Below are 22,534 nucleotides of genomic sequence, written 5' to 3'. Positions count from 1 at the left end.
TGGCTGAAGGAACCGGTTTTCATAACGTAAATTCGCGGGTTTCGGTATGGTGGGTAGAGACAGCGCGCCCCTCATTTTTAGGTCATTGGGTTCCAGCCAAGATGTTCCGCGTAAAGAGAAAACACGAAATAAGCCCCTCTCCATTTTTTCTCTCTTCCCGTCTTCCGTGGACAGTGAGTCGCCGCCGGGGGCCCGCCGCCCGCGGCAGCTACATTACCAAGATATAAAGTGGCAAGGCTTATTTTTGGTAAGTACAAAATCATTTATTATATATTGCTCTATAATTAACTATATTTGGAATTAAACATTTTTGTTCTATTTATCTCAAAGTCATGATTATTCCTAACATTAATAGTATTAAACTTAATATGATATATCTTTTGTTAAAGTAGATTAGGAATTTATAATTTTAATATTTATAGAGGAGTTCGGATTTAAAATGTTATATTTTTTTAATAATGATCTCAAAGATCTGACTTTTGAAATGTTTGTTACTTTTTCTAAGTATCAATAAAACATGACATTAAATTTATATTGTGCCAAGGTTCATTTTTATATTTTACATAAACTACATCACCTAAAACAATTAATAGATAAAAGTTAGCTATATTATTTTGTTTAAAAAATATATCTCTGTCTCCGTTTTATTATTTAATTTCGTGGTTTGTTTTGATATTTTGTATTTTTGGGTTACTCCCCTAATCCATGCGGCTGTCCCATGATAAAACCTTCTATAAAACATTTTCCAAAAGTCCTTTTTTAGATTCAACTATTTAAATTACATTTAAGATTAAAATTTAGAACAAAAAATATATTTCACAATTAGAATTTGTTAATAAAATTTTAACTTTGGACTTCATTCCAAAACCAGAAAAGGCCATTTCAGAGTGGATTTTACCGCGGAAATGTTTTTGTTTAGAGATAAACGTTAGTTAGTTAGTTAGTTAGTTAGTTAGTTAGTTAATTAGTTAGTTAGTTAGTTAGTTAGTTAATTAGTTAGTTAGTTAGTTAGTTAGTTAGTTAGTTAGTTAGTTAGTTAGTTAGTAAGTAAGTAAGTAAGTAAGTAAGTAAGTAAGTAAGTAAGTTAGTACTATTTTAAGTACAAGCCTTAAGTAGAATAAAATGAAAACCAATTTTCTCGCCATTTTATTTTGTTCAATTTTGATACTAACATGTATTTTATTCACGGAAAGATGCTGCCAGTTGTTAAAAAAAGGCCAAGAGTTGACCGAAATAATATTATCGTCTGGGCGAACTTTTAATTGCATAAAAAAGCAGCGTCAAAATGATAGGATGAAGGTATTTTCCTGTTAAAAGACGCAAATCCCATCCCGCGAAAATAAATGAGTAGCCAACGGCACGCGGTGTTCCCAGGTGGTCTCCCTCCCAAGTACTGACCGCGCTCGACGCTGCTTAACTTCGGTGATCAGACGAGAACCGGTGTATTCAGCGTGATATGGCCGTTGCCGCTAGAGTGTAATTGATAGCGGTGGACAAGCCGCGACTAGCCAGGTCCTGGTAGGTTGGTGATCGCCGAGGGCCACCGGCTGCATGCGGCTCCAATAGAACGTTCTATACACTCTTTTTAGAAACGTTTACTGGGCGCCGATATTATCGTACAGACAACCAACGAGCAAGCCCTTTACCGCAGAAATTTCATCCCCCCCCCCCCCCCAAACCAGTTTTTTCATCACCCTCCCCGTAGACTGTAAGGTGATGGCGGTCGATTGGGAAGGCGCGTTTACGAATCTATAAAATTGGTGTGGTGTGCTTTCCCCCTTTGGAGTTCGGAGGAGGTGAAGGTTTGGCCGGTTTTTCGTCTTAGAGAAATATATTTATCTGGCAAACCCGTAAGAAATTGAGAGCAGTCAATTTTTATTAGTAGCGTAGTTGCTAGCCTAGGCTTCACATATTTCCGGCTTTGCTTTCCGCGCCTTTTTTCTTATTTTAAATGATTTTTGTAATAAATGTATGATGGCAAATAAGAAAAATTCTAGAAAATACTAGTCCCAAATCCACGTGTTTAAGATGAAACTTAGATCATGAAAATATCCTTAACCCCAAACATACTTCAACACCTAGGGTGCCTCCTACAACTCCTAAAAGGTACGTCTCTAAAATATTCATATAAAGACAGGACATAAGCCGAATTCTCTTAAACCAAAGAATAACAAAAGTTGTTAGTCCTGCTGAACCAGCTCTATAGTCTGTATGAAAAGTGACCGGTTATGGTCCACTTTTATAGAACGCTCTATTCGCTTATAATAAATTTTTCCTAAATGGTCATTTAAACGCGTTTGACGTTTCACGTAGAATCTAGTACACTTAATACGTTATTTATGGTCCTATAAACCACCATTTAGATTTTTTTTCCATACGGCCCGGTAAAGTGGCCCACTCTACTGTCTCTAGCCGATGACCCCAAAAGTGCCAGTCCGGGCCTGGCGGTGTACCTCTATTTCACGGATTCAAGATATCGTCTTCTCCTTTGTTCGCGCGATGGCTACAAACGTTGTCATCTCCCACCAGGACCAACATTCGGTGACGTAATTATGAAATATTTGAAATGCTCGAATTCTCTCTTTTTACTTTGTTAAACAGTGACGGCTCCTAGCGGGTTATCGCTTCTCGGCCTTTTGGCTAAGATCAAAGTGTAGTATCTGTTCTTATCAGCTTAATATCTGATACGGGTCCCATCGGGGCCCAAGATATTAAACTTATTTTTGGACGGCGGCGGAGTGGTCGGAGCTTGCTCCACCTCCGCCACGGGTCGGCCTGGTATTGCAGTAAATCCGGGATCGGCCCACTTCTCTCTTGAAATCAAAAATCAAACGCTCTTATAATGGCGCACTGCGCAACACAGTATTTCCGGGAAATGTTATTTGGCTGTCTTTATATATATTTCTTTATTATAATATATTGCCCCTCTGACGTCATAAGTGGTAAAATCCTTATTGTCGAATAGTTAATAATGAAGAATCGGAAAGATTCCAGTTTTTGAATTTTCTTTTACCTAGTTATACACTCTTTTTCGCGGTATTTTCACGGAGGATAGGAAGGGAGGCGAAGTAGGAGGGATGAATGGCGGCAAGATTGCGGCAGCTACGCTACGTCTAGCCGCCATTTTTCCGAAATTTTCCCGCCGCTAAGCTTCTTACAAGGATGCTGCCGCGTTCATCCCTCCTACTTCGCCTCCCTTCCTATCCTCCTTGGTATTTTCCTGGGCGCGTCCATGCTTGGTTTTCCCCCTTTCAGTCCTCTCCTCCATTATGGATACCCAAGGAGTGGATGCTAGACTCCCCGTTTAGGGCAGAGGCAATGGCCGACGAGCGGGAGGCAAGTAAGAGGGGTAAAATAAAGGCGCGAAAAGAGGTTGTTCTGTGTTATTCCTGTGGTTTTATTCGTAACCCAAGGTTCGTAAATCGTGCATGTTCTAAGTGGTTGGCTGAAGGAACCGGTTTTCATAACGTAAATTCGCGGGTTTCGGTATGGTGGGTAGAGACAGCGCGCCCCTCATTTTTAGGTCATTGGGTTCCAGCCAAGATGTTCCGCGTAAAGAGAAAACACGAAATAAGCCCCTCTCCATTTTTTCTCTCTTCCCGTCTTCCGTGGACAGTGAGTCGCCGCCGGGGGCCCGCCGCCCGCGGCAGCTACATTACCAAGATATAAAGTGGCAAGGCTTATTTTTGGTAAGTACAAAATCATTTATTATATATTGCTCTATAATTAACTATATTTGGAATTAAACATTTTTGTTCTATTTATCTCAAAGTCATGATTATTCCTAACATTAATAGTATTAAACTTAATATGATATATCTTTTGTTAAAGTAGATTAGGAATTTATAATTTTAATATTTATAGAGGAGTTCGGATTTAAAATGTTATATTTTTTTAATAATGATCTCAAAGATCTGACTTTTGAAATGTTTGTTACTTTTTCTAAGTATCAATAAAACATGACATTAAATTTATATTGTGCCAAGGTTCATTTTTATATTTTACATAAACTACATCACCTAAAACAATTAATAGATAAAAGTTAGCTATATTATTTTGTTTAAAAAATATATCTCTGTCTCCGTTTTATTATTTAATTTCGTGGTTTGTTTTGATATTTTGTATTTTTGGGTTACTCCCCTAATCCATGCGGCTGTCCCATGATAAAACCTTCTATAAAACATTTTCCAAAAGTCCTTTTTTAGATTCAACTATTTAAATTACATTTAAGATTAAAATTTAGAACAAAAAATATATTTCACAATTAGAATTTGTTAATAAAATTTTAACTTTGGACTTCATTCCAAAACCAGAAAAGGCCATTTCAGAGTGGATTTTACCGCGGAAATGTTTTTGTTTAGAGATAAACGTTAGTTAGTTAGTTAGTTAGTTAGTTAGTTAGTTAGTTAATTAGTTAGTTAGTTAGTTAGTTAGTTAATTAGTTAGTTAGTTAGTTAGTTAGTTAGTTAGTTAGTTAGTTAGTTAGTTAGTAAGTAAGTAAGTAAGTAAGTAAGTAAGTAAGTAAGTAAGTTAGTACTATTTTAAGTACAAGCCTTAAGTAGAATAAAATGAAAACCAATTTTCTCGCCATTTTATTTTGTTCAATTTTGATACTAACATGTATTTTATTCACGGAAAGATGCTGCCAGTTGTTAAAAAAAGGCCAAGAGTTGACCGAAATAATATTATCGTCTGGGCGAACTTTTAATTGCATAAAAAAGCAGCGTCAAAATGATAGGATGAAGGTATTTTCCTGTTAAAAGACGCAAATCCCATCCCGCGAAAATAAATGAGTAGCCAACGGCACGCGGTGTTCCCAGGTGGTCTCCCTCCCAAGTACTGACCGCGCTCGACGCTGCTTAACTTCGGTGATCAGACGAGAACCGGTGTATTCAGCGTGATATGGCCGTTGCCGCTAGAGTGTAATTGATAGCGGTGGACAAGCCGCGACTAGCCAGGTCCTGGTAGGTTGGTGATCGCCGAGGGCCACCGGCTGCATGCGGCTCCAATAGAACGTTCTATACACTCTTTTTAGAAACGTTTACTGGGCGCCGATATTATCGTACAGACAACCAACGAGCAAGCCCTTTACCGCAGAAATTTCATCCCCCCCCCCCCCCCCCAAACCAGTTTTTTCATCACCCTCCCCGTAGACTGTAAGGTGATGGCGGTCGATTGGGAAGGCGCGTTTACGAATCTATAAAATTGGTGTGGTGTGCTTTCCCCCTTTGGAGTTCGGAGGAGGTGAAGGTTTGGCCGGTTTTTCGTCTTAGAGAAATATATTTATCTGGCAAACCCGTAAGAAATTGAGAGCAGTCAATTTTTATTAGTAGCGTAGTTGCTAGCCTAGGCTTCACATATTTCCGGCTTTGCTTTCCGCGCCTTTTTTCTTATTTTAAATGATTTTTGTAATAAATGTATGATGGCAAATAAGAAAAATTCTAGAAAATACTAGTCCCAAATCCACGTGTTTAAGATGAAACTTAGATCATGAAAATATCCTTAACCCCAAACATACTTCAACACCTAGGGTGCCTCCTACAACTCCTAAAAGGTACGTCTCTAAAATATTCATATAAAGACAGGACATAAGCCGAATTCTCTTAAACCAAAGAATAACAAAAGTTGTTAGTCCTGCTGAACCAGCTCTATAGTCTGTATGAAAAGTGACCGGTTATGGTCCACTTTTATAGAACGCTCTATTCGCTTATAATAAATTTTTCCTAAATGGTCATTTAAACGCGTTTGACGTTTCACGTAGAATCTAGTACACTTAATACGTTATTTATGGTCCTATAAACCACCATTTAGATTTTTTTTCCATACGGCCCGGTAAAGTGGCCCACTCTACTGTCTCTAGCCGATGACCCCAAAAGTGCCAGTCCGGGCCTGGCGGTGTACCTCTATTTCACGGATTCAAGATATCGTCTTCTCCTTTGTTCGCGCGATGGCTACAAACGTTGTCATCTCCCACCAGGACCAACATTCGGTGACGTAATTATGAAATATTTGAAATGCTCGAATTCTCTCTTTTTACTTTGTTAAACAGTGACGGCTCCTAGCGGGTTATCGCTTCTCGGCCTTTTGGCTAAGATCAAAGTGTAGTATCTGTTCTTATCAGCTTAATATCTGATACGGGTCCCATCGGGGCCCAAGATATTAAACTTATTTTTGGACGGCGGCGGAGTGGTCGGAGCTTGCTCCACCTCCGCCACGGGTCGGCCTGGTATTGCAGTAAATCCGGGATCGGCCCACTTCTCTCTTGAAATCAAAAATCAAACGCTCTTATAATGGCGCACTGCGCAACACAGTATTTCCGGGAAATGTTATTTGGCTGTCTTTATATATATTTCTTTATTATAATATATTGCCCCTCTGACGTCATAAGTGGTAAAATCCTTATTGTCGAATAGTTAATAATGAAGAATCGGAAAGATTCCAGTTTTTGAATTTTCTTTTACCTAGTTATACACTCTTTTTCGCGGTATTTTCACGGAGGATAGGAAGGGAGGCGAAGTAGGAGGGATGAATGGCGGCAAGATTGCGGCAGCTACGCTACGTCTAGCCGCCATTTTTCCGAAATTTTCCCGCCGCTAAGCTTCTTACAAGGATGCTGCCGCGTTCATCCCTCCTACTTCGCCTCCCTTCCTATCCTCCTTGGTATTTTCCTGGGCGCGTCCATGCTTGGTTTTCCCCCTTTCAGTCCTCTCCTCCATTATGGATACCCAAGGAGTGGATGCTAGACTCCCCGTTTAGGGCAGAGGCAATGGCCGACGAGCGGGAGGCAAGTAAGAGGGGTAAAATAAAGGCGCGAAAAGAGGTTGTTCTGTGTTATTCCTGTGGTTTTATTCGTAACCCAAGGTTCGTAAATCGTGCATGTTCTAAGTGGTTGGCTGAAGGAACCGGTTTTCATAACGTAAATTCGCGGGTTTCGGTATGGTGGGTAGAGACAGCGCGCCCCTCATTTTTAGGTCATTGGGTTCCAGCCAAGATGTTCCGCGTAAAGAGAAAACACGAAATAAGCCCCTCTCCATTTTTTCTCTCTTCCCGTCTTCCGTGGACAGTGAGTCGCCGCCGGGGGCCCGCCGCCCGCGGCAGCTACATTACCAAGATATAAAGTGGCAAGGCTTATTTTTGGTAAACAAAATCATTTATTATATATTGCTCTATAATTAACTATATTTGGAATTAAACATTTTTGTTCTATTTATCTCAAAGTCATGATTATTCCTAACATTAATAGTATTAAACTTAATATGATATATCTTTTGTTAAAGTAGATTAGGAATTTATAATTTTAATATTTATAGAGGAGTTCGGATTTAAAATGTTATATTTTTTTAATAATGATCTCAAAGATCTGACTTTTGAAATGTTTGTTACTTTTTCTAAGTATCAATAAAACATGACATTAAATTTATATTGTGCCAAGGTTCATTTTTATATTTTACATAAACTACATCACCTAAAACAATTAATAGATAAAAGTTAGCTATATTATTTTGTTTAAAAAATATATCTCTGTCTCCGTTTTATTATTTAATTTCGTGGTTTGTTTTGATATTTTGTATTTTTGGGTTACTCCCCTAATCCATGCGGCTGTCCCATGATAAAACCTTCTATAAAACATTTTCCAAAAGTCCTTTTTTAGATTCAACTATTTAAATTACATTTAAGATTAAAATTTAGAACAAAAAATATATTTCACAATTAGAATTTGTTAATAAAATTTTAACTTTGGACTTCATTCCAAAACCAGAAAAGGCCATTTCAGAGTGGATTTTACCGCGGAAATGTTTTTGTTTAGAGATAAACGTTAGTTAGTTAGTTAGTTAGTTAGTTAGTTAGTTAATTAGTTAGTTAGTTAGTTAGTTAGTTAATTAGTTAGTTAGTTAGTTAGTTAGTTAGTTAGTTAGTTAGTTAGTTAGTTAGTAAGTAAGTAAGTAAGTAAGTAAGTAAGTAAGTAAGTAAGTTAGTACTATTTTAAGTACAAGCCTTAAGTAGAATAAAATGAAAACCAATTTTCTCGCCATTTTATTTTGTTCAATTTTGATACTAACATGTATTTTATTCACGGAAAGATGCTGCCAGTTGTTAAAAAAAGGCCAAGAGTTGACCGAAATAATATTATCGTCTGGGCGAACTTTTAATTGCATAAAAAAGCAGCGTCAAAATGATAGGATGAAGGTATTTTCCTGTTAAAAGACGCAAATCCCATCCCGCGAAAATAAATGAGTAGCCAACGGCACGCGGTGTTCCCAGGTGGTCTCCCTCCCAAGTACTGACCGCGCTCGACGCTGCTTAACTTCGGTGATCAGACGAGAACCGGTGTATTCAGCGTGATATGGCCGTTGCCGCTAGAGTGTAATTGATAGCGGTGGACAAGCCGCGACTAGCCAGGTCCTGGTAGGTTGGTGATCGCCGAGGGCCACCGGCTGCATGCGGCTCCAATAGAACGTTCTATACACTCTTTTTAGAAACGTTTACTGGGCGCCGATATTATCGTACAGACAACCAACGAGCAAGCCCTTTACCGCAGAAATTTCATCCCCCCCCCCCCCCCAAACCAGTTTTTTCATCACCCTCCCCGTAGACTGTAAGGTGATGGCGGTCGATTGGGAAGGCGCGTTTACGAATCTATAAAATTGGTGTGGTGTGCTTTCCCCCTTTGGAGTTCGGAGGAGGTGAAGGTTTGGCCGGTTTTTCGTCTTAGAGAAATATATTTATCTGGCAAACCCGTAAGAAATTGAGAGCAGTCAATTTTTATTAGTAGCGTAGTTGCTAGCCTAGGCTTCACATATTTCCGGCTTTGCTTTCCGCGCCTTTTTTCTTATTTTAAATGATTTTTGTAATAAATGTATGATGGCAAATAAGAAAAATTCTAGAAAATACTAGTCCCAAATCCACGTGTTTAAGATGAAACTTAGATCATGAAAATATCCTTAACCCCAAACATACTTCAACACCTAGGGTGCCTCCTACAACTCCTAAAAGGTACGTCTCTAAAATATTCATATAAAGACAGGACATAAGCCGAATTCTCTTAAACCAAAGAATAACAAAAGTTGTTAGTCCTGCTGAACCAGCTCTATAGTCTGTATGAAAAGTGACCGGTTATGGTCCACTTTTATAGAACGCTCTATTCGCTTATAATAAATTTTTCCTAAATGGTCATTTAAACGCGTTTGACGTTTCACGTAGAATCTAGTACACTTAATACGTTATTTATGGTCCTATAAACCACCATTTAGATTTTTTTTCCATACGGCCCGGTAAAGTGGCCCACTCTACTGTCTCTAGCCGATGACCCCAAAAGTGCCAGTCCGGGCCTGGCGGTGTACCTCTATTTCACGGATTCAAGATATCGTCTTCTCCTTTGTTCGCGCGATGGCTACAAACGTTGTCATCTCCCACCAGGACCAACATTCGGTGACGTAATTATGAAATATTTGAAATGCTCGAATTCTCTCTTTTTACTTTGTTAAACAGTGACGGCTCCTAGCGGGTTATCGCTTCTCGGCCTTTTGGCTAAGATCAAAGTGTAGTATCTGTTCTTATCAGCTTAATATCTGATACGGGTCCCATCGGGGCCCAAGATATTAAACTTATTTTTGGACGGCGGCGGAGTGGTCGGAGCTTGCTCCACCTCCGCCACGGGTCGGCCTGGTATTGCAGTAAATCCGGGATCGGCCCACTTCTCTCTTGAAATCAAAAATCAAACGCTCTTATAATGGCGCACTGCGCAACACAGTATTTCCGGGAAATGTTATTTGGCTGTCTTTATATATATTTCTTTATTATAATATATTGCCCCTCTGACGTCATAAGTGGTAAAATCCTTATTGTCGAATAGTTAATAATGAAGAATCGGAAAGATTCCAGTTTTTGAATTTTCTTTTACCTAGTTATACACTCTTTTTCGCGGTATTTTCACGGAGGATAGGAAGGGAGGCGAAGTAGGAGGGATGAATGGCGGCAAGATTGCGGCAGCTACGCTACGTCTAGCCGCCATTTTTCCGAAATTTTCCCGCCGCTAAGCTTCTTACAAGGATGCTGCCGCGTTCATCCCTCCTACTTCGCCTCCCTTCCTATCCTCCTTGGTATTTTCCTGGGCGCGTCCATGCTTGGTTTTCCCCCTTTCAGTCCTCTCCTCCATTATGGATACCCAAGGAGTGGATGCTAGACTCCCCGTTTAGGGCAGAGGCAATGGCCGACGAGCGGGAGGCAAGTAAGAGGGGTAAAATAAAGGCGCGAAAAGAGGTTGTTCTGTGTTATTCCTGTGGTTTTATTCGTAACCCAAGGTTCGTAAATCGTGCATGTTCTAAGTGGTTGGCTGAAGGAACCGGTTTTCATAACGTAAATTCGCGGGTTTCGGTATGGTGGGTAGAGACAGCGCGCCCCTCATTTTTAGGTCATTGGGTTCCAGCCAAGATGTTCCGCGTAAAGAGAAAACACGAAATAAGCCCCTCTCCATTTTTTCTCTCTTCCCGTCTTCCGTGGACAGTGAGTCGCCGCCGGGGGCCCGCCGCCCGCGGCAGCTACATTACCAAGATATAAAGTGGCAAGGCTTATTTTTGGTAAGTACAAAATCATTTATTATATATTGCTCTATAATTAACTATATTTGGAATTAAACATTTTTGTTCTATTTATCTCAAAGTCATGATTATTCCTAACATTAATAGTATTAAACTTAATATGATATATCTTTTGTTAAAGTAGATTAGGAATTTATAATTTTAATATTTATAGAGGAGTTCGGATTTAAAATGTTATATTTTTTTAATAATGATCTCAAAGATCTGACTTTTGAAATGTTTGTTACTTTTTCTAAGTATCAATAAAACATGACATTAAATTTATATTGTGCCAAGGTTCATTTTTATATTTTACATAAACTACATCACCTAAAACAATTAATAGATAAAAGTTAGCTATATTATTTTGTTTAAAAAATATATCTCTGTCTCCGTTTTATTATTTAATTTCGTGGTTTGTTTTGATATTTTGTATTTTTGGGTTACTCCCCTAATCCATGCGGCTGTCCCATGATAAAACCTTCTATAAAACATTTTCCAAAAGTCCTTTTTTAGATTCAACTATTTAAATTACATTTAAGATTAAAATTTAGAACAAAAAATATATTTCACAATTAGAATTTGTTAATAAAATTTTAACTTTGGACTTCATTCCAAAACCAGAAAAGGCCATTTCAGAGTGGATTTTACCGCGGAAATGTTTTTGTTTAGAGATAAACGTTAGTTAGTTAGTTAGTTAGTTAGTTAGTTAGTTAATTAGTTAGTTAGTTAGTTAGTTAGTTAATTAGTTAGTTAGTTAGTTAGTTAGTTAGTTAGTTAGTTAGTTAGTTAGTTAGTAAGTAAGTAAGTAAGTAAGTAAGTAAGTAAGTAAGTAAGTTAGTACTATTTTAAGTACAAGCCTTAAGTAGAATAAAATGAAAACCAATTTTCTCGCCATTTTATTTTGTTCAATTTTGATACTAACATGTATTTTATTCACGGAAAGATGCTGCCAGTTGTTAAAAAAAGGCCAAGAGTTGACCGAAATAATATTATCGTCTGGGCGAACTTTTAATTGCATAAAAAAGCAGCGTCAAAATGATAGGATGAAGGTATTTTCCTGTTAAAAGACGCAAATCCCATCCCGCGAAAATAAATGAGTAGCCAACGGCACGCGGTGTTCCCAGGTGGTCTCCCTCCCAAGTACTGACCGCGCTCGACGCTGCTTAACTTCGGTGATCAGACGAGAACCGGTGTATTCAGCGTGATATGGCCGTTGCCGCTAGAGTGTAATTGATAGCGGTGGACAAGCCGCGACTAGCCAGGTCCTGGTAGGTTGGTGATCGCCGAGGGCCACCGGCTGCATGCGGCTCCAATAGAACGTTCTATACACTCTTTTTAGAAACGTTTACTGGGCGCCGATATTATCGTACAGACAACCAACGAGCAAGCCCTTTACCGCAGAAATTTCATCCCCCCCCCCCCCCAAACCAGTTTTTTCATCACCCTCCCCGTAGACTGTAAGGTGATGGCGGTCGATTGGGAAGGCGCGTTTACGAATCTATAAAATTGGTGTGGTGTGCTTTCCCCCTTTGGAGTTCGGAGGAGGTGAAGGTTTGGCCGGTTTTTCGTCTTAGAGAAATATATTTATCTGGCAAACCCGTAAGAAATTGAGAGCAGTCAATTTTTATTAGTAGCGTAGTTGCTAGCCTAGGCTTCACATATTTCCGGCTTTGCTTTCCGCGCCTTTTTTCTTATTTTAAATGATTTTTGTAATAAATGTATGATGGCAAATAAGAAAAATTCTAGAAAATACTAGTCCCAAATCCACGTGTTTAAGATGAAACTTAGATCATGAAAATATCCTTAACCCCAAACATACTTCAACACCTAGGGTGCCTCCTACAACTCCTAAAAGGTACGTCTCTAAAATATTCATATAAAGACAGGACATAAGCCGAATTCTCTTAAACCAAAGAATAACAAAAGTTGTTAGTCCTGCTGAACCAGCTCTATAGTCTGTATGAAAAGTGACCGGTTATGGTCCACTTTTATAGAACGCTCTATTCGCTTATAATAAATTTTTCCTAAATGGTCATTTAAACGCGTTTGACGTTTCACGTAGAATCTAGTACACTTAATACGTTATTTATGGTCCTATAAACCACCATTTAGATTTTTTTTCCATACGGCCCGGTAAAGTGGCCCACTCTACTGTCTCTAGCCGATGACCCCAAAAGTGCCAGTCCGGGCCTGGCGGTGTACCTCTATTTCACGGATTCAAGATATCGTCTTCTCCTTTGTTCGCGCGATGGCTACAAACGTTGTCATCTCCCACCAGGACCAACATTCGGTGACGTAATTATGAAATATTTGAAATGCTCGAATTCTCTCTTTTTACTTTGTTAAACAGTGACGGCTCCTAGCGGGTTATCGCTTCTCGGCCTTTTGGCTAAGATCAAAGTGTAGTATCTGTTCTTCAATAGTACTATACCGAGATCTTAGTCGGGGGGCGAGAAGTGTTTATACGCCTTTAAGGCGAGTTTGCCTGCCTTACCGCACGAGATGATCCTTTGCTGAGCCGTTCCGCTGCTGCTGTTCCTGAAAGAAAAAAAAAAAACCCACCTGCTACGTACCTGTTACTCACCTGAAGCTGTATCTCCTGTGATCCTGCTCCTGTGAAGTCTCGTCTCTCCGCTGATCCTCTCATAGCCAGCATGGCTATGGAGGTAAGGAAACGAACCGCTCGCTTAGACGTAAGCGGTAGCTTCTTGGAAGTCGCTCAAGCCTTCCTCGAGAAACTTGGACCAGACAGTGTCGAAACACTGCAACCTGTTGGTAATACATCCTTTTTATTAACTTTTACGACCCTTGCATTCCTGCAACAAGCTGTCTCTTATGGAGAATTAATGGTAAACAACAAGCCCTGCAAAATCACGAGTGTAGAAGACGACGGCATCTGGCTTACCATAAAGCAGTTGCCTTCTTGGATTCAATGGGATTCCATTCTGACAACCCTGCGTCAATACGGGGAGATTAAAGCTCATCGCCACGATGAATATAAAGAATTAAAAGGGATAAGGAATGGCGATCGTGTAGTGAAATTGAAAATGAAACTAACTGTTCCTAATGTGCTTTATTTTGGACGGAGCAGGGCCCTGGTATACTATACCGGGGTTGCCAAGAAATGCTTCTTTTGTGAGCAGGAGGGGCACGTTGCCTCCACCTGCGAAAAAAAGAAAAACCAGAGGGCAGAGAAGAAGGAAAACGAAGACCGCGTGTTACCCCAAGATCCGGAAACCACCGCAAGTTCCACACGTACTCCTTTGGAGGTGGTAATCGTTAGCGCTACCACCCGAGAAGAAGACTTAAAAGAAAGCTCACCACGCATACCCTCAATACTTACTCAAGCAGACGACTCCAAATCCTCTGAAGAAAGCTGGACTTTAACATCACCAGAACCATACAAGAGAAACGCAGAACCTCCAGTCCAAACAAGCCAATACGCCGACGCCTTGAAATCTCCACCACATCACGATGACCTAGAACCCGAAAGCGAACCCGAATCCATTGACTCCGACAACAACTCCAGACCCCGATTTGATCCATCAGAGTGGAATTATACCGATCCGTCACAACTACATTTACATCTATTGAGGAAAACCGAACTTCAAGCCCTTCTTGCAAAAATCAACTCCAGAGCACCCACACGTTCACCCATCCTAACCAAACGAGCAGAAGACCAAGCGGCACAAATCATCGAACTTTTAAAAAATTATCCAAAGAGACGACGTAGTAAAACTCCAGAAAAAGAAGTGAAAAAAGGCAAAAATATGTTTTAAATTTAATTTTTAAAATTTTTAGCATAGTTCTTTGCTCGATTTTTTAACCATGTTCCCTTTATCTTTTAACGATTGTTCGCGATAAATTAAAATAATTAACACGCGAACAAAAATGACAAAATTGTAAAAATGTAAAAAAACGAAGCTTTTAATAAACAATTAAAAGTATCTGTTCTTATCAGCTTAATATCTGATACGGGTCCCATCGGGGCCCAAGATATTAAACTTATTTTTGGACGGCGGCGGAGTGGTCGGAGCTTGCTCCACCTCCGCCACGGGTCGGCCTGGTATTGCAGTAAATCCGGGATCGGCCCACTTCTCTCTTGAAATCAAAAATCAAACGCTCTTATAATGGCGCACTGCGCAACACAGTATTTCCGGGAAATGTTATTTGGCTGTCTTTATATATATTTCTTTATTATAATATATTGCCCCTCTGACGTCATAAGTGGTAAAATCCTTATTGTCGAATAGTTAATAATGAAGAATCGGAAAGATTCCAGTTTTTGAATTTTCTTTTACCTAGTTATACACTCTTTTTCGCGGTATTTTCACGGAGGATAGGAAGGGAGGCGAAGTAGGAGGGATGAATGGCGGCAAGATTGCGGCAGCTACGCTACGTCTAGCCGCCATTTTTCCGAAATTTTCCCGCCGCTAAGCTTCTTACAAGGATGCTGCCGCGTTCATCCCTCCTACTTCGCCTCCCTTCCTATCCTCCTTGGTATTTTCCTGGGCGCGTCCATGCTTGGTTTTCCCCCTTTCAGTCCTCTCCTCCATTATGGATACCCAAGGAGTGGATGCTAGACTCCCCGTTTAGGGCAGAGGCAATGGCCGACGAGCGGGAGGCAAGTAAGAGGGGTAAAATAAAGGCGCGAAAAGAGGTTGTTCTGTGTTATTCCTGTGGTTTTATTCGTAACCCAAGGTTCGTAAATCGTGCATGTTCTAAGTGGTTGGCTGAAGGAACCGGTTTTCATAACGTAAATTCGCGGGTTTCGGTATGGTGGGTAGAGACAGCGCGCCCCTCATTTTTAGGTCATTGGGTTCCAGCCAAGATGTTCCGCGTAAAGAGAAAACACGAAATAAGCCCCTCTCCATTTTTTCTCTCTTCCCGTCTTCCGTGGACAGTGAGTCGCCGCCGGGGGCCCGCCGCCCGCGGCAGCTACATTACCAAGATATAAAGTGGCAAGGCTTATTTTTGGTAAGTACAAAATCATTTATTATATATTGCTCTATAATTAACTATATTTGGAATTAAACATTTTTGTTCTATTTATCTCAAAGTCATGATTATTCCTAACATTAATAGTATTAAACTTAATATGATATATCTTTTGTTAAAGTAGATTAGGAATTTATAATTTTAATATTTATAGAGGAGTTCGGATTTAAAATGTTATATTTTTTTAATAATGATCTCAAAGATCTGACTTTTGAAATGTTTGTTACTTTTTCTAAGTATCAATAAAACATGACATTAAATTTATATTGTGCCAAGGTTCATTTTTATATTTTACATAAACTACATCACCTAAAACAATTAATAGATAAAAGTTAGCTATATTATTTTGTTTAAAAAATATATCTCTGTCTCCGTTTTATTATTTAATTTCGTGGTTTGTTTTGATATTTTGTATTTTTGGGTTACTCCCCTAATCCATGCGGCTGTCCCATGATAAAACCTTCTATAAAACATTTTCCAAAAGTCCTTTTTTAGATTCAACTATTTAAATTACATTTAAGATTAAAATTTAGAACAAAAAATATATTTCACAATTAGAATTTGTTAATAAAATTTTAACTTTGGACTTCATTCCAAAACCAGAAAAGGCCATTTCAGAGTGGATTTTACCGCGGAAATGTTTTTGTTTAGAGATAAACGTTAGTTAGTTAGTTAGTTAGTTAGTTAGTTAGTTAATTAGTTAGTTAGTTAGTTAGTTAGTTAATTAGTTAGTTAGTTAGTTAGTTAGTTAGTTAGTTAGTTAGTTAGTTAGTTAGTAAGTAAGTAAGTAAGTAAGTAAGTAAGTAAGTAAGTAAGTTAGTACTATTTTAAGTACAAGCCTTAAGTAGAATAAAATGAAAACCAATTTTCTCGCCATTTTATTTTGTTCAATTTTGATACTAACATGTATTTTATTCACGGAAAGATGCTGCCAGTTGTTAAAAAAAGGCCAAGAGTTGACCGAAATAATATTATCGTCTGGGCGAACTTTTAATTGCATAAAAAAGCAGCGTCAAAATGATAGGATGAAGGTATTTTCCTGTTAAAAGACGCAAATCCCATCCCGCGAAAATAAATGAGTAGCCAACGGCACGCGGTGTTCCCAGGTGGTCTCCCTCCCAAGTACTGACCGCGCTCGACGCTGCTTAACTTCGGTGATCAGACGAGAACCGGTGTATTCAGCGTGATATGGCCGTTGCCGCTAGAGTGTAATTGATAGCGGTGGACAAGCCGCGACTAGCCAGGTCCTGGTAGGTTGGTGATCGCCGAGGGCCACCGGCTGCATGCGGCTCCAATAGAACGTTCTATACACTCTTTTTAGAAACGTTTACTGGGCGCCGATATTATCGTACAGACAACCAACGAGCAAGCCCTTTACCGCAGAAATTTCATCCCCCCCCCCCCCCAAACCAGTTTTTTCATCACCCTCCCCGTAGACTGTAAGGTGATGGCGGTCGATTGGGAAGGCGCGTTTACGAATCTATAAAATTGGTGTGGTGTGCTTTCCCCCTTTGGAGTTCGGAGGAGGTGAAGGTTTGGCCGGTTTTTCGTCTTAGAGAAATATATTTATCTGGCAAACCCGTAAGAAATTGAGAGCAGTCAATTTTTATTAGTAGCGTAGTTGCTAGCCTAGGCTTCACATATTTCCGGCTTTGCTTTCCGCGCCTTTTTTCTTATTTTAAATGATTTTTGTAATAAATGTATGATGGCAAATAAGAAAAATTCTAGAAAATACTAGTCCCAAATCCACGTGTTTAAGATGAAACTTAGATCATGAAAATATCCTTAACCCCAAACATACTTCAACACCTAGGGTGCCTCCTACAACTCCTAAAAGGTACGTCTCTAAAATATTCATATAAAGACAGGACATAAGCCGAATTCTCTTAAACCAAAGAATAACAAAAGTTGTTAGTCCTGCTGAACCAGCTCTATAGTCTGTATGAAAAGTGACCGGTTATGGTCCACTTTTATAGAACGCTCTATTCGCTTATAATAAATTTTTCCTAAATGGTCATTTAAACGCGTTTGACGTTTCACGTAGAATCTAGTACACTTAATACGTTATTTATGGTCCTATAAACCACCATTTAGATTTTTTTTCCATACGGCCCGGTAAAGTGGCCCACTCTACTGTCTCTAGCCGATGACCCCAAAAGTGCCAGTCCGGGCCTGGCGGTGTACCTCTATTTCACGGATTCAAGATATCGTCTTCTCCTTTGTTCGCGCGATGGCTACAAACGTTGTCATCTCCCACCAGGACCAACATTCGGTGACGTAATTATGAAATATTTGAAATGCTCGAATTCTCTCTTTTTACTTTGTTAAACAGTGACGGCTCCTAGCGGGTTATCGCTTCTCGGCCTTTTGGCTAAGATCAAAGTGTAGTATCTGTTCTTATCAGCTTAATATCTGATACGGGTCCCATCGGGGCCCAAGATATTAAACTTATTTTTGGACGGCGGCGGAGTGGTCGGAGCTTGCTCCACCTCCGCCACGGGTCGGCCTGGTATTGCAGTAAATCCGGGATCGGCCCACTTCTCTCTTGAAATCAAAAATCAAACGCTCTTATAATGGCGCACTGCGCAACACAGTATTTCCGGGAAATGTTATTTGGCTGTCTTTATATATATTTCTTTATTATAATATATTGCCCCTCTGACGTCATAAGTGGTAAAATCCTTATTGTCGAATAGTTAATAATGAAGAATCGGAAAGATTCCAGTTTTTGAATTTTCTTTTACCTAGTTATACACTCTTTTTCGCGGTATTTTCACGGAGGATAGGAAGGGAGGCGAAGTAGGAGGGATGAATGGCGGCAAGATTGCGGCAGCTACGCTACGTCTAGCCGCCATTTTTCCGAAATTTTCCCGCCGCTAAGCTTCTTACAAGGATGCTGCCGCGTTCATCCCTCCTACTTCGCCTCCCTTCCTATCCTCCTTGGTATTTTCCTGGGCGCGTCCATGCTTGGTTTTCCCCCTTTCAGTCCTCTCCTCCATTATGGATACCCAAGGAGTGGATGCTAGACTCCCCGTTTAGGGCAGAGGCAATGGCCGACGAGCGGGAGGCAAGTAAGAGGGGTAAAATAAAGGCGCGAAAAGAGGTTGTTCTGTGTTATTCCTGTGGTTTTATTCGTAACCCAAGGTTCGTAAATCGTGCATGTTCTAAGTGGTTGGCTGAAGGAACCGGTTTTCATAACGTAAATTCGCGGGTTTCGGTATGGTGGGTAGAGACAGCGCGCCCCTCATTTTTAGGTCATTGGGTTCCAGCCAAGATGTTCCGCGTAAAGAGAAAACACGAAATAAGCCCCTCTCCATTTTTTCTCTCTTCCCGTCTTCCGTGGACAGTGAGTCGCCGCCGGGGGCCCGCCGCCCGCGGCAGCTACATTACCAAGATATAAAGTGGCAAGGCTTATTTTTGGTAAGTACAAAATCATTTATTATATATTGCTCTATAATTAACTATATTTGGAATTAAACATTTTTGTTCTATTTATCTCAAAGTCATGATTATTCCTAACATTAATAGTATTAAACTTAATATGATATATCTTTTGTTAAAGTAGATTAGGAATTTATAATTTTAATATTTATAGAGGAGTTCGGATTTAAAATGTTATATTTTTTTAATAATGATCTCAAAGATCTGACTTTTGAAATGTTTGTTACTTTTTCTAAGTATCAATAAAACATGACATTAAATTTATATTGTGCCAAGGTTCATTTTTATATTTTACATAAACTACATCACCTAAAACAATTAATAGATAAAAGTTAGCTATATTATTTTGTTTAAAAAATATATCTCTGTCTCCGTTTTATTATTTAATTTCGTGGTTTGTTTTGATATTTTGTATTTTTGGGTTACTCCCCTAATCCATGCGGCTGTCCCATGATAAAACCTTCTATAAAACATTTTCCAAAAGTCCTTTTTTAGATTCAACTATTTAAATTACATTTAAGATTAAAATTTAGAACAAAAAATATATTTCACAATTAGAATTTGTTAATAAAATTTTAACTTTGGACTTCATTCCAAAACCAGAAAAGGCCATTTCAGAGTGGATTTTACCGCGGAAATGTTTTTGTTTAGAGATAAACGTTAGTTAGTTAGTTAGTTAGTTAGTTAGTTAGTTAATTAGTTAGTTAGTTAGTTAGTTAGTTAATTAGTTAGTTAGTTAGTTAGTTAGTTAGTTAGTTAGTTAGTTAGTTAGTTAGTAAGTAAGTAAGTAAGTAAGTAAGTAAGTAAGTAAGTAAGTTAGTACTATTTTAAGTACAAGCCTTAAGTAGAATAAAATGAAAACCAATTTTCTCGCCATTTTATTTTGTTCAATTTTGATACTAACATGTATTTTATTCACGGAAAGATGCTGCCAGTTGTTAAAAAAAGGCCAAGAGTTGACCGAAATAATATTATCGTCTGGGCGAACTTTTAATTGCATAAAAAAGCAGCGTCAAAATGATAGGATGAAGGTATTTTCCTGTTAAAAGACGCAAATCCCATCCCGCGAAAATAAATGAGTAGCCAACGGCACGCGGTGTTCCCAGGTGGTCTCCCTCCCAAGTACTGACCGCGCTCGACGCTGCTTAACTTCGGTGATCAGACGAGAACCGGTGTATTCAGCGTGATATGGCCGTTGCCGCTAGAGTGTAATTGATAGCGGTGGACAAGCCGCGACTAGCCAGGTCCTGGTAGGTTGGTGATCGCCGAGGGCCACCGGCTGCATGCGGCTCCAATAGAACGTTCTATACACTCTTTTTAGAAACGTTTACTGGGCGCCGATATTATCGTACAGACAACCAACGAGCAAGCCCTTTACCGCAGAAATTTCATCCCCCCCCCCCCCCCAAACCAGTTTTTTCATCACCCTCCCCGTAGACTGTAAGGTGATGGCGGTCGATTGGGAAGGCGCGTTTACGAATCTATAAAATTGGTGTGGTGTGCTTTCCCCCTTTGGAGTTCGGAGGAGGTGAAGGTTTGGCCGGTTTTTCGTCTTAGAGAAATATATTTATCTGGCAAACCCGTAAGAAATTGAGAGCAGTCAATTTTTATTAGTAGCGTAGTTGCTAGCCTAGGCTTCACATATTTCCGGCTTTGCTTTCCGCGCCTTTTTTCTTATTTTAAATGATTTTTGTAATAAATGTATGATGGCAAATAAGAAAAATTCTAGAAAATACTAGTCCCAAATCCACGTGTTTAAGATGAAACTTAGATCATGAAAATATCCTTAACCCCAAACATACTTCAACACCTAGGGTGCCTCCTACAACTCCTAAAAGGTACGTCTCTAAAATATTCATATAAAGACAGGACATAAGCCGAATTCTCTTAAACCAAAGAATAACAAAAGTTGTTAGTCCTGCTGAACCAGCTCTATAGTCTGTATGAAAAGTGACCGGTTATGGTCCACTTTTATAGAACGCTCTATTCGCTTATAATAAATTTTTCCTAAATGGTCATTTAAACGCGTTTGACGTTTCACGTAGAATCTAGTACACTTAATACGTTATTTATGGTCCTATAAACCACCATTTAGATTTTTTTTCCATACGGCCCGGTAAAGTGGCCCACTCTACTGTCTCTAGCCGATGACCCCAAAAGTGCCAGTCCGGGCCTGGCGGTGTACCTCTATTTCACGGATTCAAGATATCGTCTTCTCCTTTGTTCGCGCGATGGCTACAAACGTTGTCATCTCCCACCAGGACCAACATTCGGTGACGTAATTATGAAATATTTGAAATGCTCGAATTCTCTCTTTTTACTTTGTTAAACAGTGACGGCTCCTAGCGGGTTATCGCTTCTCGGCCTTTTGGCTAAGATCAAAGTGTAGTATCTGTTCTTATCAGCTTAATATCTGATACGGGTCCCATCGGGGCCCAAGATATTAAACTTATTTTTGGACGGCGGCGGAGTGGTCGGAGCTTGCTCCACCTCCGCCACGGGTCGGCCTGGTATTGCAGTAAATCCGGGATCGGCCCACTTCTCTCTTGAAATCAAAAATCAAACGCTCTTATAATGGCGCACTGCGCAACACAGTATTTCCGGGAAATGTTATTTGGCTGTCTTTATATATATTTCTTTATTATAATATATTGCCCCTCTGACGTCATAAGTGGTAAAATCCTTATTGTCGAATAGTTAATAATGAAGAATCGGAAAGATTCCAGTTTTTGAATTTTCTTTTACCTAGTTATACACTCTTTTTCGCGGTATTTTCACGGAGGATAGGAAGGGAGGCGAAGTAGGAGGGATGAATGGCGGCAAGATTGCGGCAGCTACGCTACGTCTAGCCGCCATTTTTCCGAAATTTTCCCGCCGCTAAGCTTCTTACAAGGATGCTGCCGCGTTCATCCCTCCTACTTCGCCTCCCTTCCTATCCTCCTTGGTATTTTCCTGGGCGCGTCCATGCTTGGTTTTCCCCCTTTCAGTCCTCTCCTCCATTATGGATACCCAAGGAGTGGATGCTAGACTCCCCGTTTAGGGCAGAGGCAATGGCCGACGAGCGGGAGGCAAGTAAGAGGGGTAAAATAAAGGCGCGAAAAGAGGTTGTTCTGTGTTATTCCTGTGGTTTTATTCGTAACCCAAGGTTCGTAAATCGTGCATGTTCTAAGTGGTTGGCTGAAGGAACCGGTTTTCATAACGTAAATTCGCGGGTTTCGGTATGGTGGGTAGAGACAGCGCGCCCCTCATTTTTAGGTCATTGGGTTCCAGCCAAGATGTTCCGCGTAAAGAGAAAACACGAAATAAGCCCCTCTCCATTTTTTCTCTCTTCCCGTCTTCCGTGGACAGTGAGTCGCCGCCGGGGGCCCGCCGCCCGCGGCAGCTACATTACCAAGATATAAAGTGGCAAGGCTTATTTTTGGTAAGTACAAAATCATTTATTATATATTGCTCTATAATTAACTATATTTGGAATTAAACATTTTTGTTCTATTTATCTCAAAGTCATGATTATT

General features: G+C 39.7%; 11 non-coding genes and 2 pseudogenes across 11 annotated transcripts; 7 read left to right on the top strand and 6 right to left on the bottom strand.

Moving 5' to 3' along the window:
* Positions 1-1,349: 1,349 nt before the first annotated feature.
* On the bottom strand, positions 1,350-1,468 carry LOC149938771 (5S ribosomal RNA). Its single transcript, XR_016482166.1, has one exon. It is a non-coding gene; the product is annotated as a 5S ribosomal RNA (ribosomal RNA).
* Positions 1,469-2,620: 1,152 nt separating this feature from the next.
* On the top strand, positions 2,621-2,812 carry LOC149938770 (U2 spliceosomal RNA). The gene has a single exon (XR_016481565.1). It is a non-coding gene; the product is annotated as a U2 spliceosomal RNA (small nuclear RNA).
* A 1,983-nt stretch (positions 2,813-4,795) lies between these two features.
* On the bottom strand, positions 4,796-4,914 carry LOC149938769 (5S ribosomal RNA). The gene has a single exon (XR_016482165.1). It is a non-coding gene; the product is annotated as a 5S ribosomal RNA (ribosomal RNA).
* A 1,154-nt stretch (positions 4,915-6,068) lies between these two features.
* On the top strand, positions 6,069-6,260 carry LOC149938768 (U2 spliceosomal RNA). Its single transcript, XR_016481564.1, has one exon. It is a non-coding gene; the product is annotated as a U2 spliceosomal RNA (small nuclear RNA).
* Positions 6,261-8,237: 1,977 nt separating this feature from the next.
* On the bottom strand, positions 8,238-8,356 carry LOC149938767 (5S ribosomal RNA). The gene has a single exon (XR_016482164.1). It is a non-coding gene; the product is annotated as a 5S ribosomal RNA (ribosomal RNA).
* A 1,152-nt stretch (positions 8,357-9,508) lies between these two features.
* Positions 9,509-9,700, top strand: LOC149938766 (U2 spliceosomal RNA). The gene has a single exon (XR_016481563.1). It is a non-coding gene; the product is annotated as a U2 spliceosomal RNA (small nuclear RNA).
* A 1,979-nt stretch (positions 9,701-11,679) lies between these two features.
* Positions 11,680-11,798, bottom strand: LOC149938765 (5S ribosomal RNA). The gene has a single exon (XR_016482162.1). It is a non-coding gene; the product is annotated as a 5S ribosomal RNA (ribosomal RNA).
* A 1,151-nt stretch (positions 11,799-12,949) lies between these two features.
* On the top strand, positions 12,950-13,079 carry LOC149938764 (U2 spliceosomal RNA; annotated as a pseudogene).
* A 1,421-nt stretch (positions 13,080-14,500) lies between these two features.
* LOC149938763 (U2 spliceosomal RNA) lies at positions 14,501-14,680 on the top strand (annotated as a pseudogene).
* Positions 14,681-16,659: 1,979 nt separating this feature from the next.
* On the bottom strand, positions 16,660-16,778 carry LOC149938762 (5S ribosomal RNA). Its single transcript, XR_016482161.1, has one exon. It is a non-coding gene; the product is annotated as a 5S ribosomal RNA (ribosomal RNA).
* A 1,151-nt stretch (positions 16,779-17,929) lies between these two features.
* On the top strand, positions 17,930-18,121 carry LOC149938761 (U2 spliceosomal RNA). Its single transcript, XR_016481562.1, has one exon. It is a non-coding gene; the product is annotated as a U2 spliceosomal RNA (small nuclear RNA).
* Positions 18,122-20,100: 1,979 nt separating this feature from the next.
* On the bottom strand, positions 20,101-20,219 carry LOC149938760 (5S ribosomal RNA). The gene has a single exon (XR_016482160.1). It is a non-coding gene; the product is annotated as a 5S ribosomal RNA (ribosomal RNA).
* A 1,152-nt stretch (positions 20,220-21,371) lies between these two features.
* Positions 21,372-21,563, top strand: LOC149938759 (U2 spliceosomal RNA). The gene has a single exon (XR_016481561.1). It is a non-coding gene; the product is annotated as a U2 spliceosomal RNA (small nuclear RNA).
* Positions 21,564-22,534: the final 971 nt, after the last annotated feature.

This window comes from Leiobunum rupestre, chromosome 6, assembly GCF_980474605.1.
Source record: "Leiobunum rupestre chromosome 6, qqLeiRupe1.1.hap1, whole genome shotgun sequence".
Taxonomy (NCBI): Eukaryota; Metazoa; Arthropoda; class Arachnida; order Opiliones; family Sclerosomatidae; genus Leiobunum; species Leiobunum rupestre.
The sequence above is the reverse complement of the archived record's forward strand: the minus strand, read 5'-3'. Positions and strand labels throughout refer to the sequence as shown.